Here is a 14,639-nt window from a genome sequence, read left to right as displayed (position 1 = left end):
AGCGGAGCCCAGAAACCAGGCATGAGGCCAGGAGGCCATAACCATTTCCAAACCGAGGACAAAGCCCTTTTCCTCCGTCCTGTCTCATTCCCTGCCTGGGGGCTGTGAGGGGGGCATGGCCTCTTCCCTCACCTTCAGATGTCAGCCATGTGGCACTGGGGCCCCCATGTGTGGCCAACCCAGTGTGGGAGGAGCAGCACATTGTGGGCATCTGAGAGGTGGCCTGGGGGGAATAGATCAAAGTCAGGGCAGCTGCCAGGCTCAGGGTGTCATGTGGAGGGGTCAGCGGGTGGCACAGGGGGTCCTGCCACGGAGCACGTTTTTGTGTGTGGAGTGTGTATGAAAAACACAGGACGGACCTCATCCCCTTCAGGTGGTCACTCAAAAAACATCTTCAGGGTGAGGCCCTCCCCCTCCACTCTAGTGAAAATTGCAACCTCCCACTAGCACACACGCGCCTCCGCCTCTGCTGTATTTTTCTCCTTAGCATGTATCATCTTTTTCTTTTCTTTCTTTCTTTTTTTTTTTTGAGACATCAATGGTTTATTGGACAGGGAAGCATGTCCCATATTTAAATGTATTATTTTATTTGTTTGCTTATTGTCTGCCTCCTCCCACTAGAACATAAACTCCACCAGGGCAGGGGTTTTCATGTTTTCTTCACTACTGCAACCCCAATGCCTAGGATGGTGCCTGACACATAGTAGGTACTCTATAAAGTATTTGTTGGATGGATGGATGGATGGATGGATGGATGGATGGATGGATGGATGGATCGATAGATGAATTTCTAGGGGTAGCTTGAGAACAGAGAAGATATAGGGACAGAAATCTGACTGGGGGCATAGGGGACTTGTCTCAAGGCTGTGTTTTATCGCAAGCTGCAGTTGGTACTTGCAACATGTGTTTATTGGAGATTAGGGGCCGATAGAGACCTGTGGGGCTGCCTCTAACTGGCTGTGTGTGTGAGATTCAGGCTATGAGCAGTCCCAGCTGAGAAGGGTGAACAGGACATGGCCTGGTGGGCCTGGACTGCCTGCCTCTCCCTCCTGCCCTGTCCAAGGTCTCCATCTCCCCAAACCCCTACACTGGCCCTGCTTGCCCCCAAGAGCCTCCAGCCTCCAAGCCTGCACACCATCTCTCCCTTTGCACCAGGGCCTCTGATTTGGAGGCCCCCAGCACCCTGGGCCAGCATCTTCTTGGCCCCTCTCCCTTCCTTTGCCAGCCTGGACCTCCACCCCAGGACCCCAGACTCCTGAGAACACAGCTCATCCATTTGTATCCCTCATTCCTGGTACCAGCAGCCTGCTCAGCCCTGCACTACAGAGCTGAGTGTGGATGGAGGAATGTGACCCAGTCCAGGGCCCTGAGGCCCCACAAACTGGTTGCCACCCCACTTGGCTGGGCTCCCAAACTTGCACCTGTCCCAGAGCGGCCCCTCTCCCTTCTTGTCCAAGACTTTGCCCTATCTTTCTTGTCAGGCCTACCCTCAATCCCAATAGCCCTCAACTCATACTTCAGAGCGCAGGAAGGCCTTTCCGAGGGGCCCCCCTTCAACTTCCTGGCCATCTAAATAAATCCAAGCTTGCTTCCCTCTCTCCTCATTCCTCCTATGCCTGAGGCCACCTCCTCCTGTGTGGATGCCCACCCCCTGCCAGCTCCACCCCTCAGCCCACAACACTTTCCATCCTCACCTCTCACCTTAGCAGCACCTCTTCCTTGACCCTGTGCCTCTCCAGCTGTGTCTTCTTCCTCCCTTCACAATCAAGCTTCTGAAAGAGTCCTTGCTGCTCTGCCTCTACTTCCTCCCTCCTTGCCCCCATTTCTCACACCCCTACCCGAGGGCAGGGTAGAGCAGGGAGTCTTTGGGCCCAGCTCAGGGGAGAGCGTTGGGCACCCTGTCCTTCTAGGTGAGGCTGGGAGCCTGTGACTGTCTGAGCTCCATCATAAGCAAATCTCAATCTCAGAAGTGACCTTGATGCAAGAGACTTTTGGAAAAAAACAAGCCACTTCTGTTTGACGTCGCCCCTGCTGAGGCTGGTGCAGGACTGGGGGAGGGGAGCCACCTCTGTGGCTTCCAGAAAAAGGCCTGGACTCTGCTGAGAATTTGGGATGGAGCTCGGGATAGGCATGGCACCTCCAGAACATCTGTTTAGGTGGGAACTGGGCGATTGTGGAGGGGGTAGGTGAGACGACTGATACCTCTGCATAGCTCATGATATGGGTTTGAGAAAACATCAATTGTCTGTATCACAGAATAGGATGGGCTGTCGATCATGGGGCAGGTGTGGGTGGGAGGCACAAAGCTCGCCCAGCTATCCCCCGCATCACTCCTGATCATCCAAAATACGAGGATCCACTCCCGAATGGGTCTCTCCTCAGAGCTCCCTGGAAAACCCAGAATCCTTCAAGCCCATTATTCTAATTCTCCAAGTCAGTCCCATACACTCTCCGCAACCTACCCCTACCCCTGGGTGGGGTCCAGGTCAGTGAGAGCCCAATGTCCATTCCTGGCATCCGCACCCCTCTGCTCCCTCTGCAGATCTCGGTACTTGGCAGACCTGGTTTCCACCCTGGCTCTGCAGCTTATAAGCAGTGACTCTAGCTCTCTGAGCTTTAGTGCCCTTCATCATAAAATAGAGATAACCATACCCATCTCACAGTACTGTTGGGGCTCAAATGCAGGAATGATCTAGAACGCCCAGCCCAGAATCTGGTGCAAGCAGGTATTCACTCAGTGGGGCTTTTATTATCACTCATAATTTTATCACAGACCAGCTTAGAAATGGCCTCACTTTCAGTCTCTGCTTATTTACCCACTCACTCACTCACTTATTCACTCATTCGTTCATTTCCCATGCGTTTGCAGGGAGCCTTAAAATGTGCAGGGACTTCACTGGGCTTTGGACCTCGTCCTTGAAAAGCCTCAGCTGGTGGGAAAGACAGATGAGGGGGTCTCTGGGAAGACAAAGGAGGCCCCCATTCTTGCCTGGGTTATCAAGGAAGGCTCCCTGGAGGAAGTGATTCTTTGATGGACTGTGGACAAAGAAGCGGAGGGTGTTGTTCCCCACAGACAGACCTGCTAGAGATATGAGGGCACGGGTATCTGCAAGTGTTCGTGTTTGCAGGAGGTGAGGCAGAGAGGTCAACAGAGCTAGGTCCCAACAGGCCTCACCCAAATGCCAGGCTACAGATTTGGCCTCTGCGTGGTGGGCGTCAGCCAAGGAGCCCTCGATGGTTTGTGAAGCAGGGCAGGGGGTGAGCAGAGTTGAGATTTAGGAGGTTCCTTGTGCTGCTGGATGGAGGATGGATTGGATGTGGTTAGAGTTCAGGTCAGAGACAGTAGCCTGAAGTGGCTGGGACAGGGAGGCTGCAGGGCCAGCTGGTGGTAGGGCCAAATCAGGGGCCTCGAATGCCTGGCTCACGGCAGCCTCTCACCCCTCCTCTGCACACCCCTCCACCAGCCTTGACGGCCATCATGCTAGAAAGACAGATTGGAGGGGTCAGGTTCTCAGAACACAGATGAAAAGCCAAGGCCCAGAGCAGCTGGAAGGCTGGTCTACAGCCTTGTAGAGTCTACAGGGGTCTTCTACCCCTGAACCTGTTCCCAAGCCTGCTGCATTAGTCTGACCCTCCTCTCCAGGGGAAGCAAGGGTGTGGCTTTGGTAGATGGAGACTCAGAGGAGTCTGGAAGGATGACTTGTTCCAACTGCCTGGGCTGCGTAGGCCCTCCCGTCTCAGACTGGGGAGGGGGGCCTTCCCGAGTTCTCTCCTCTCCTTCACACCCATTTAGCAGCTGAGGAAACTGAGGCCCAGAGAAGAGAGGCATCCGGCTCCCGAGATAAACACAGCTCTCTGGGTCTTGGGATGGATGTCAGGTGTGGGAGACAGAATCCTTGGGTCCTAGCCTCAGCCCTGCTGCTGCGCAATTGGATTCATGATTCCTAAGGACACTCAGCTGGTGAGGGTGGAATGCCTGTGGCACCAGCATCTGGCCCTGGGCCTGCCCTTGTGCCCAGCACCGTTCCCAAGGCGCTTCTCTTCCATTCCAGCCGCTGGAAGGCATGGCTGAGGAGGACAAAACAGGGAGGAACCATCTGCTCCCAGGAACTGAGGGTCTGGGCTGGTCCCTCCTTTGCCAGAGGAGCCCAGGCCCCACCCTGCCTGAGGGGACAAATGATCCCATCAGCACAGCTCAGCCGAGCTGTGCCTCAGCCCCACAAGCTCTCCCAGGGTGGGCTTGGTAAGGACGCCCAGCTCTGGTCCCTGGCGCTTGCAGACTTGACCAAGCCCCCTCAGCGTCTGGCCTTGCACTTGACCTGGACCCTACCCAGGGGAGGGGATGGACTGTGGGGAGGGGATGGGATTGCACGACAGAGACGGCGTTACTAACTGGTTAAAGTGGTCAGTGCTCATCGCATTTCCCCGATGGGAAACCTGAGGCCCCACTTCAAATTAATTACCAAGCCCTGTTCGTTCTCCATCTTTACACCTGTCACACTGTCCCCTCCTCTCATCCTGTGGTCCCTGCCTCAACCCAGTCAGCAGCCACTTCATGCTCTGTGTCTTCTATGCAGGCAATGCATCCCCTTTCTGCAGTTAGAGAGATCCTTGCTCAGCAAAAACCTAACTTCTTCACTCCCCTGCCTAAGCACTTTATGGCTTAGGGCAAGCCGGGGCCCTGACGACCCCTCTGTTCTCAGCACTAAGGCCTGCCCCTCACACACAACCCACTAGGCCCTGAGCTACTTTCACTTCCTGAGACCAGCTGTGCTCTCCTTTGCAGCCCAGTCAGTGCTGTTTTTGCCCCTGGATTGCCCTCTCCCCACACTGCAGCTGGCAGGCTCCTGCTGGGAACTCAATGGCACAGGAGACCCAGGTCCTGCCCTCGGGAGCTCAGCCTAGACAAGGGACATGTATCTGAAGACCCACAGTCTGAGGCAGACATCCTGCTCCAGAGCCCTGTGGGAGCCTAGACAGGGAGCGATGGTTCTGCAGGCCGGAAAGGCTCGGTAGAGGAGGTAGCAATGAAATGGCCAAGTGCGCACAGAGGCAAAGGTCATTTCAGGCAGAGAAAACAGCAAGGGCAGAGGCTGGATGAGGCACACTGAAGGATGGTGAACACAGCTGGAGCAGCCAGTATACCAGCAAATGTGGTCAGAAAAGAGGCTCAAACTTATAATAATAATGATACAAGCACTGAACCCTTACTGGGTGCCAGATACACAATACTCCATTTAATCCTCATAATGACCCTGTGAGATTAGACTGGTATTATCTTCATTTTATACCTCAAGTGGGGAAACCAAGGCACAGAGAGGTTAGCTGACTTGCCTGAGGTAGCACAGGTAGAAGGAGTGGCTACTGGGCTATGAACCCAGGCAGTGCGGCTACAGAGTCTATATTCTTAGCTCCTACAGTAAGGGCTGGGGTAGGGAGGTTCTCAGGTGGCAGGGAGATCCAGCCCCTCCATTGCTCTGCTCAACCTGCCTGGGACCCAGCTTGCTTAGGCTTACCTGCTCACTAATCACAGGGTCCCATAAACATTGCCTCCTCCAGGAAGTCTTCAGGAACCAACTAAAAGGATTCTCTCTACTTCCAGTAGCCCCCATGGGAAATCTGAGATGAGGCATGTCCTTTCAAACACAGCCTCCCAACCCCAGCTGTCTATCAGATTCCTAGACCCCTTCTGGGGAGGAGTTTGCCTGTCAAGCATCTCTGCCTATAGGGAGCCCTGTCCTCCATTCCATGGTAATCTTGTTCATTCAAGGTGGACACCTGAGCCAGAGCTGATCAATCAGAGCATCTATCCAGACCCCTTACCAGTGACTGGTTCAGGGGGAACCAATTAGAGTCTACCCCAGGATTTTGGTGGAACCAGCGTGAAAGTTTCTCTCCCAGGATTATTAGCCATGAGGGCCATGGAAGCCTGGTGCTTCTGGAAAGAACTTGGATGAGAATGTAGGAAGCCAGTAGAAAATCAGGAGAAATGATACAAAAAGAGAGACTGCTGATGGCATCACTGTAATTGCTGAATCTAACCATGTCTGATCTAGGTCTACTTTTGAATTTTCCTTTACATTCACTAACACCGTTCTTGCCCAAATTAGTTGCATTTGTTGTGTGCAATCAAAACAGACCTGACCAATATGACACCAAAAGCACAGGCAACAAAAGAAAAACTAAATTGGATTCCATCAAAACTAAAAACTTTTGAGTATCAAAGGACACCATCAACAGAGTAAAAAGGCAACTCAAAGAATGGGAGAAAAATATTTGTAAATCACACATCTGATATGGGATTAATATCCAGAATATATAAAGAACTCTTACAACTCAACAACAACAAAGAAACCAATTCAAAAATTGGCAAAAGACTTGAATAGACACTCTCCAAAGAATATATCCAAATGGCTAATAAGCACAGGAAAAGATGCTCAACATCACTAATCGGTAGGGAAATGCAAACCAAAACTATCATGAGATACCACCTCACACTCATCAGGATGGCTATTATAAGAAAAAGCATTAAATAACAAGTGTTGGTAAGGATGGGGAGATATTGGAACCCTTGTGCGTTCCTGCTGGGAATGTAAAATGGTGCAGTTGCTATGAAAAACAGTATGGCAGTTCCTCACAAACAAAACAAACATAGATATACTAAAAGATCCAGCAGCTTCACTTCTAGGTGAAAAGAATTGAAAGCAGAGATTCAAACAGATATTTATATAAATGCCAATGTTCCTAACAGCATTATTTACAATAGCTTAAAGGTAGAAACAACCTAAGTGTCCACGGATGGAAGAATGGATAAACAAACGGTGGTATATATATACAATGGAATATTATTCAGCCTCAAAAAAGGAAGGAAATTCGGACACATGCTATAACATGGATGAACCTTGAAAACATTATGCTAAGTGAAATAAGCCAGATACAGAAGGACAAATATTGTATGATGCCACTTATATGAGGTACCTGAAATAGTCAAATTCATAGAGACAGAAAGCAGAATAGTGGTCACCTGGGGTTGGGGAGAGAGAAATGGGGAGTTATTGTTTAATGGGTACAGTGTTTCATTTGGAGATAAAATAATTCTGGATTTGGATAGTGGTGACGGTTATACAAAAATGTGAATGTGCTTAATGCCGCTGAATTGTACATTCAAAAAAGGTTAAAATGTTTTATGTATGGCATAAGAAATATATATTTTATCTTTGCCCCTGGTTCCTCACATAGAGCTCCTAAATCCCTTGGAATTTCCTGAATGATAGGAGCAACTTTTGTTAACAAGTTGACTCTTGGCAGGCACCTAGAGAATAGAGAACTTCAGGATGGGGGCGGGTTGCCAGAAAGAACAAACCTTGATTAGAAGCTTAGAACTTTCAGCTCCACCCCCTAAACTCCAGGGAGGGGGGAGGGACTAGAGATTGCATTCAATCACCAATGGCCAATGATGTAATCAATCATGCCTCCAAAATGAAGCCTCCATAAAAAAATACCCTAAACAACAGTGTTCTGAGAGCTTCTAGGTTGGTGAACACATCAAGGTGCTGGGAGGATGACCCACCCAGAGAGGGACGGATGTTTCTCGCCTCTTACCTTGCCCTATGCATCTCTTCCATTGGCTGTTCCTGAGTTGTATCCTTTATAATAATCTCGTTATAGTTAAAGGGCTTTCCTAGGTCCTGTGGGCCATTCTAGTGAACTATGGAACCTTAGGAGGGGTCATGGGAACTCCTGATTTATAGCCCGTCGGAAGTACAGGAGGCCTGGGACGAGTGACTGACATCTGAATTGGGGCAGTGGGTGGGGGAGACAACTGAGCCCTTAACCTAACGGGTCCAGGCTTACTCTCAGAGTTGGTGTCAGAATTGGTTGGTGTTACTAATACTACATATAAAACAGATAACTAATAAGGACCTACTGTATTACACAGGGAACTCTACTCAATACTCTGTAATGACCTATATGGGAAAAAAATCTAAAAAAGAGTAGATATATGTATAACTGATTCACTTTGCTGTACAGCAGAAACTAACACAACACTGTAAATCAACTATACTTCAATTTAAAAAAAAAGAATTGGTTGGTGTTAGGAGGAGAAAACTGCACACATTTGGTGTCAGAAGTGTTGTGAGTAAAAACAGTTCATATTATGTTATATATATTTTCCCACTAAAAAATGATTAAAGGGACTTCCCTGGTGGCGCAGTGGTTAAGAATCCGCCTGACGGTGCAGGGGACGTGGGTTCGAGCCCTTGTCCTGCCACGGAGCAACTAAGCCCGTGCGCCACAACTACCGAGCCTGCGCTCTAGAGCCCGCAAACCACAACTACTGAGTCCACGTGCCACAACTACTGAAGCCCGCGCGCCTAGAGCCCGTGCTCTGCAGCAAAGAGAAGCCCGCGCACCCCAAAGAGAAGCCCGCGCACCCCAATGAAGAGTAGCTCCAGCTCGTGGCAACTAGACAAAGCCCGCAAGCAGCAACGAAGACCCGACACAGCCAAAAATAAATAAATGAAAATAAGTAAGTAAATAAATAAAATGATTAAAAGGGTAAATTTTATGTTATGTATATTGTACCACAATAAAACACAAACAAAAACAGCCCTGACCATTACACCTATGTGTCGGGAGATAATTCTCCATGGGTCTCTCAGATTTTGGCAAGTCTATTAAGCAGAGACAGCCTTTGTTCTAGACCATCTTTTCAACAGTGTTTGCATAGCAAACAGACTTGGAAGAGAGTGACAGTGTCTCCCTTTGGAGCACAAGGCAGTTTTGCTGGCTGTCTGGTATGACAAAAATAATGTCTTCCTTTAGGGCAAAGGTCAAGTAGGCTCACTGCCCATTATAAAGGATGTGAGTTGCCTCAGGTCTAGGTTCTTCCCTTGTAATGAAAGGCATTGCATGGGCAGGTATTATCTGGCCTTTACATTACCCTGTGGGAATTGGGGCTTGAGGAACCAGTGCTAACACTGGTATTCTCCCTGCTACTACTGATGTGAGGAACAGAGTTCTTTGTCTCTAACCAGGAGTCTTAGGTCTTCTGCCAGCCTCCATGAAACTGTACTAGGCTAATTTAGTAGCCTGTAAGTGTGGTACAATCTCATGCCCTTCACAGTTCTTGATGCTATCTGCATCAGAATCTCAGGTAGGAGATAAAGGAAATTCGTGTTTTTGACAATTCATTATGATAGCCAACTCAGGCTTGTGGGAATCTTGCCCTAGAGCTACACCCTGGAAGAGCTGGTTTCCCTAAGGTGCTGCACTTTCCTCCTCTTGGAGGCTGTTCCTCCCTGTTCGCTCCAGCTGCCAGGAAGCACACAGTTGAGTTTCCCTGACCTCCTACTGTAGGCCCCATGTTAGTTTCAACTTCTTTTTAACTGTATATTCCTGCTCCTGTTGTTTTCTAAATTAAGATGTAATTCAACTACCATAAAATTCACCCTTTCAAAGTGTACAGTTCAAAGGTTTTTAGTATACTTTTTTTTTTTTTTTTTGGTGATACGCGGGCCTCTCACTGCTGTGGCCTCTCCCGTTGAGGAGCACAGGCTCCGGACGCGCAGGCTCAGCGGCCATGGCTCACGGGCCCAGCCGCTCCGCGGCATGTGGGATCCTCCCAGACCAGGGCACGGACCCGTGTCCCCTGCGTCAGCAGGTGGACTCTCAACCACTGCGCCATTAGGGAAGCCCGGTTTTTAGTATACTTTTAAGATCGTGCAACATTAATCCCAACTATATAATTTCAGAACATTTTCATTACCACAAAAGAAATCCTGTACCCATTAGTAGTTACTCCTTATTCATCTCTCCTTCCATCTTGTGGAAGTTACTTATCTACTTTCTGTATATATAGATTTGCCCATTCTGGATGTTTCACATAAATGAAATCATATAATAAGCATGATTTTGTTACTGGCTTACTTCACTTAGCATAATGTCTTCAAGGTTCATTCAGGTTGTAGCATGGATCAGCATTTCATTTTCGTGGCTGAATACTATCCCATTGTATGGATATACCACATTTTGTTTACCCATTCATCAACTGATGAACATTTAGGTAGTTTCCAGTTTTTGGCTATTATGAATAACATGGCTATGAACATCTGCATACAAGTTTTCATGTGGATGTATGCTTTCAATTTTCTTGGGTACATACCTAAGAATAGAACTGCTGAGTCATGTGGTCACTCTATGTTCAACTTTCTGAGGAACTGACAAAGTCTTCCAAAGTGGCTGCACTAATTTACATTCCCACCAACAACATATGAGAGTTCCAATTTCTCCAAATCCTCACCGACACTTGTTATTGTCCGTCTTTTTCCTTACTGCCATCCTAATGGGTATAAAATGGTATCATATTGTGATTTTGATTTACATTTCCCTAATTACTCCTTTTTTATGTTGTCATTTATATTTTACCTTTTTGGTATATGTATTTCTGATCGGAGGCCTGACGTCTTTTGTGGACCAAGTACCCCATGGAGTAGGAGAGCCATGGGTTTCAGGGCCGGACTGTCCTGGTTTTGAATCCTCCCTCAGCTTCTATTAGCTGTATGACCTTGAGCAAGTTATGCAAAACTCTGAGTCTCAGTTTCCCCACTTACTAAATGTGGCTTACAGTATTAACCTTTCATGGCTGTTGCTGTTATTATAAAGATAAATCTGTAATAAAGCCATGGTGTGGGCCTGGCATAAAGTAGGTCCTCGGTGAATCTTAATAAGTTTGAGAGTCTGACAGGGAGGTTTCCAGCTTGGTCAGGAGACCTAGGCTGGGGACTGTTCAGATTTTAATCTATTATCTCTTTTATTGAAGCAACTTTCTACAGCAGAGGTGTTTTAGGCTGCCTCAAACATCAGCCTCTCTGTGTCTCTATTTCCCTTTTGTGACATGAGAAATGAGGCTGTGCACCATAATGTGAATGTTGCTCAGCCTGGAGGGTTCACTGTGACCCCTTACAAGTTTCGTCTCTTGCCTCAATCATCATACTAGCTGCTGCCTAAAGGAATATCTCCTCCCTCATGAAGGGCTCTCCAGGGTGAGGAGGGAAGTGAACTAAACCTTCCTAAGAACCTACAAGTAATGCGCACTATCTTATTTTATCCGCTCCATGAGCTGGCCAGGCAGGTTCTAGTACCCCATTTCACAAATGGGGAAATTGAGATTCCAAGAAGTTAAATAACTTTTCTGAAATCACACAGCCAGCAAATGCTGGCGCCTGGGTTCAAACCCAGCTCTGATTTTAACATCTGATTCCTTTTCCCTGTGCCCTCCACCCCCACCCTGTCCCCCAACGGAAGGCCCGCCGGGAACTTCTGAATGAATGAGTGGCTGATTCTCCTCCTCCGGGCTCGACAGAGACAATGTCATCCCTTTGAGCTGAGATCTGCCCCTCAGACGCCACAGGTAGGCTCTCTCCTGGGGCCACAGAACAACCCCCAGTCTGTTCCAGGCCACAAAATTGAGCACTGCCCTGGGAGTCAGGATGCCAGGCTCTGCCCCCACTACTACAGACTTAACCCACCCAGGCTTCAGTACTCTGCCCATGAGTTCTCTAAGCGAAGGACTGGATCTACTCGCCTCTAGGTCCCTGGCATCCAGCACAGGGCTGGGCACAGATGCCACTGACCCAGCCTAGGCCATCTCCACAGACCCACAGCTGCATCTCGCACAGGCCTGCCCTCGCATGGGAGCTGTTAATGACAGGGCTGGCCCTGGGGCAGGGGGAACAGGAAGATACCTCCACATGTTCAGGCCAAGGCACTGGCCCTCACCAGATGTGCCAACAGTCAGAAAGGAACAGTCAGAGCTGGGCCAGCAAATCCCCACCCCAGACTGAAATAGAAACCCATTTCAGAGACAAATGGGGAAATGGCCCCGGGACAAGAGGGGTGGGGTGTGGGTGTCATTGGGGAGGGCCCTGGAGACACAGTTTCCTGAGAGTCTTGACGTGTCTCTGCTGCAATGGGTGGGCACTGTCGCCAGGCTCTGCTAACTCACCCCTCCTCTAGGGAGGACAAGTTAGAATTCCGGGTCCCATCCTGGATCATATGCTTTAAGCTCTCTGAACTTCATCTTCCTCAACTGCAAAATGGGGATAATGATAATCTTGGCTGCATTTGCTTTTATGTGAAGCACTTAACACACAGTAGGTGCTCAATAAGTGACAGCCATTGTTATTATCGCTTAACCTTCTCTTTCAGCTCAATATTGACGGAGTGATTTATTCATTTGTTTTTTCATTCATTTACACATTCAGCCAACCAGTCAGCACACCCTCGCTAGGTAGGCCGCAAGAGTTAAGGATAAAGATTTTGGAGTTAGGTAGGAGTTGAAACCCCAGCACTGCCACTAGTTGGGCTGGGTAACGTTGGGAAAGCCATTTCCCCTCACTGAGATTTCACTTCCTTGCCTGTAAAATGGGATTAATAAGAGCACCCGGAGGGTGGGGGTACTGGGATGTTGTGAGGAGCCAGTGGAACAATGATGTGAGAGTGGCTGGCACAGAGCCTTGGAGGGAAAAATGGGTGGCAGGTGGGCTGCGCAGGGGAGCCAAGCAAGCTGCCAGCCCTGCAGACTGGGCAGCCGGGCCTCCAGGGGCCGGATGAGGTGAGGGCAGGCTGGAGGGGAGAAGAGTGGGCGGGCTCAGAGACAATTGCTAGGTTTCTGGACCACAGGCTGCTCCCTTCTGATAAACTAAGGAGCAGTGAGGAAACACGGAAAAAAGACTCGAAGAAGTTTAGAGAAGAGTCCCAGCCAAACAGGGAGCTTTGGACAGCATGGAGTTACTGCCCCAGCCAGGCCAGGGAACGTGAGCACGCACACCACGTGTACACACGCTCACAATCTGCACATTCTCACTCATGCATACACACCCGAGGGCTTGTACACACACACACACACACACAGATGCGCCATCAGAGGCACAGCACTTTATAGTTTACAAAGAGCCTTCTCTTTCATCTTCTCATTTGATACTGAGGGATGGAGAGACTGTCCCTGAATTACTGTAGGACCCATTCTAGAGCTGGCAAGAGATGTGCATCCCTGGTATCTTCCAGAGGCCAGGGCCCATACCACGGGCTGTGCTGCTCAGTTTTTCCCTTGTGGTGGTGTCGTGGGAGTTGAATGGCAACAGAAACGCCAGAAAAGTTTTAACACAGCTCCCTCAGATATACTCGTTCACCCTGCCGCACTCCCCTTTAGCAGATCGCACCAGGACTCAGGGACTCACTTTCCCCACCAGCCACGTGAAGGCAAGAGCTTTCCTAAGGGCCTCCTCTGTGGACTGCTATCTGGTCCTGATCCTTCCCAGCCTCTTCCCACCACAGGCTCCTGGGGGCACAGCCTCCTCTCTGAGGGGCACTCACCAGCATAGAACACTTAACAGTTTTTCAAAACTCAGGGGGAGATCGTTGTTACCCCCATGTTACAAATTGAGGCCCAGAGAGGGAAAGTGACTCAAACCCAGGCCTGTGTGGCTCCCAGGCCCGCCTGCCCTGTTCCCCTCCTCTACCGTGGCCCAGCCTGGTCCCCAGGTCGCTGTCTCCTCTGCCCTACGCGCTGCACAGGCTGCAGCTCTAGGTACAACCAGGCCAAGGAAGGGAGGAGGACCCCACGTCCGCTCCCACTCTCTCTCCAGCTTGCAGCGAGCCAAAGTGGCTGCAAGCGATCCATCTGTCAAGATCGCTGAGCTCTGAGGGGAGGTGGGGTCTTAGCACTCTCAGGGCACGGACCCAGAACACTCACCCAGGAGGGAGTGAGCGCCACGCAGCTCTGTCAAGCGCTGGGGGAAATTCTGACTCCTGGAGCAGCCCCTATTCTAACCAGTTCTGGTGCCACAAACTGTCACATGCACATCTCAGAGTCGTCCCGGGAGACAGCCAATGAGGAAACCGAGAAATCCGAGGAGGGGAAGTAACTTGCCTCAGCCCAGAGCTGGCAAGCTGGCAAGCAAGGGCTGAGACCCAAATCCAGAACATTCCAGCTCAAGTCCCTAACACCAAGGCTGACCAGCCACTTCCCAGTCACTTTGCCGTCTGAGTGTGCTCACCCCCAGAATGGGTATCGTCAATTCAGCCCCAAGGGCTGTTGGGAGGATTGAGTGAGGTGGCATTGAAAGACCAGGGCTTGGGCTTCCCTGGTGGTGCAGTGGTTAAGAATCCGCCTGCCAATGCAGGGGACACGGGTTCAAGCCCTGGTCCGGGAAGATCCCACATGCCGCGCAGCAACTAAGCTTGTGTGCCACAACTACTGAGCCTGCGCTCTAGAGCCCGCAAGCCACAACTACTGAGCCCGTGTGCCACAACTACCGAAGCCCGCGCACCTAGAGCCTGTGCTCCGCAACAAGAGAAGCCACTGCAACGAGAAGCCTGTGCACCACAACGAAGAGTAGCCCTCGCTCTCCGCAACTAGAGAAAGCCCGCGTGCAGCAACACAGCCAAAAAAAGTCCCAATGCAGCCAAAAAAATAAAATTAATTAAAAAAAAAAAAAAAGACAGACAGACCAGGGCTTGGCCCGGGGCCTTGGCACCCAGCGGATGACCGCTTTCTTCCTCATCTCCACCCCACCCCTCAGCCCTCTCCTGGCTTTTCTCAAGTCTGAAGAGAGTCCTGGCACTGCTCATTGCTG

General features: G+C 50.0%; 1 protein-coding gene across 4 annotated transcripts in view; it reads right to left on the bottom strand.

Annotated features, from left to right (window-relative positions):
* P2RY6 (pyrimidinergic receptor P2Y6) overlaps positions 1–14,639 on the bottom strand; it is a 53,371-nt gene that overhangs the window by 15,114 nt on the left and 23,618 nt on the right. Inside the window, exon 1 of one of the 4 annotated variants that reach the window (XM_049714275.1) lies at positions 13,757–14,582. The exons of the other annotated variants lie outside the window; for them this stretch is intronic. The gene's annotated coding sequence lies outside the window, so the exon portion shown is untranslated. Of the gene's footprint in view, positions 1–13,756; positions 14,583–14,639 lie in introns of those variants that run through there. 4 annotated transcript variants of the gene reach the window in all.

This window comes from Orcinus orca, chromosome 8 (genome assembly GCF_937001465.1).
Source record: "Orcinus orca chromosome 8, mOrcOrc1.1, whole genome shotgun sequence".
Lineage (NCBI taxonomy): Eukaryota > Metazoa > Chordata > Mammalia > Artiodactyla > Delphinidae > Orcinus > Orcinus orca.
The sequence above is the reverse complement of the archived record's forward strand: the minus strand, read 5'-3'. Positions and strand labels throughout refer to the sequence as shown.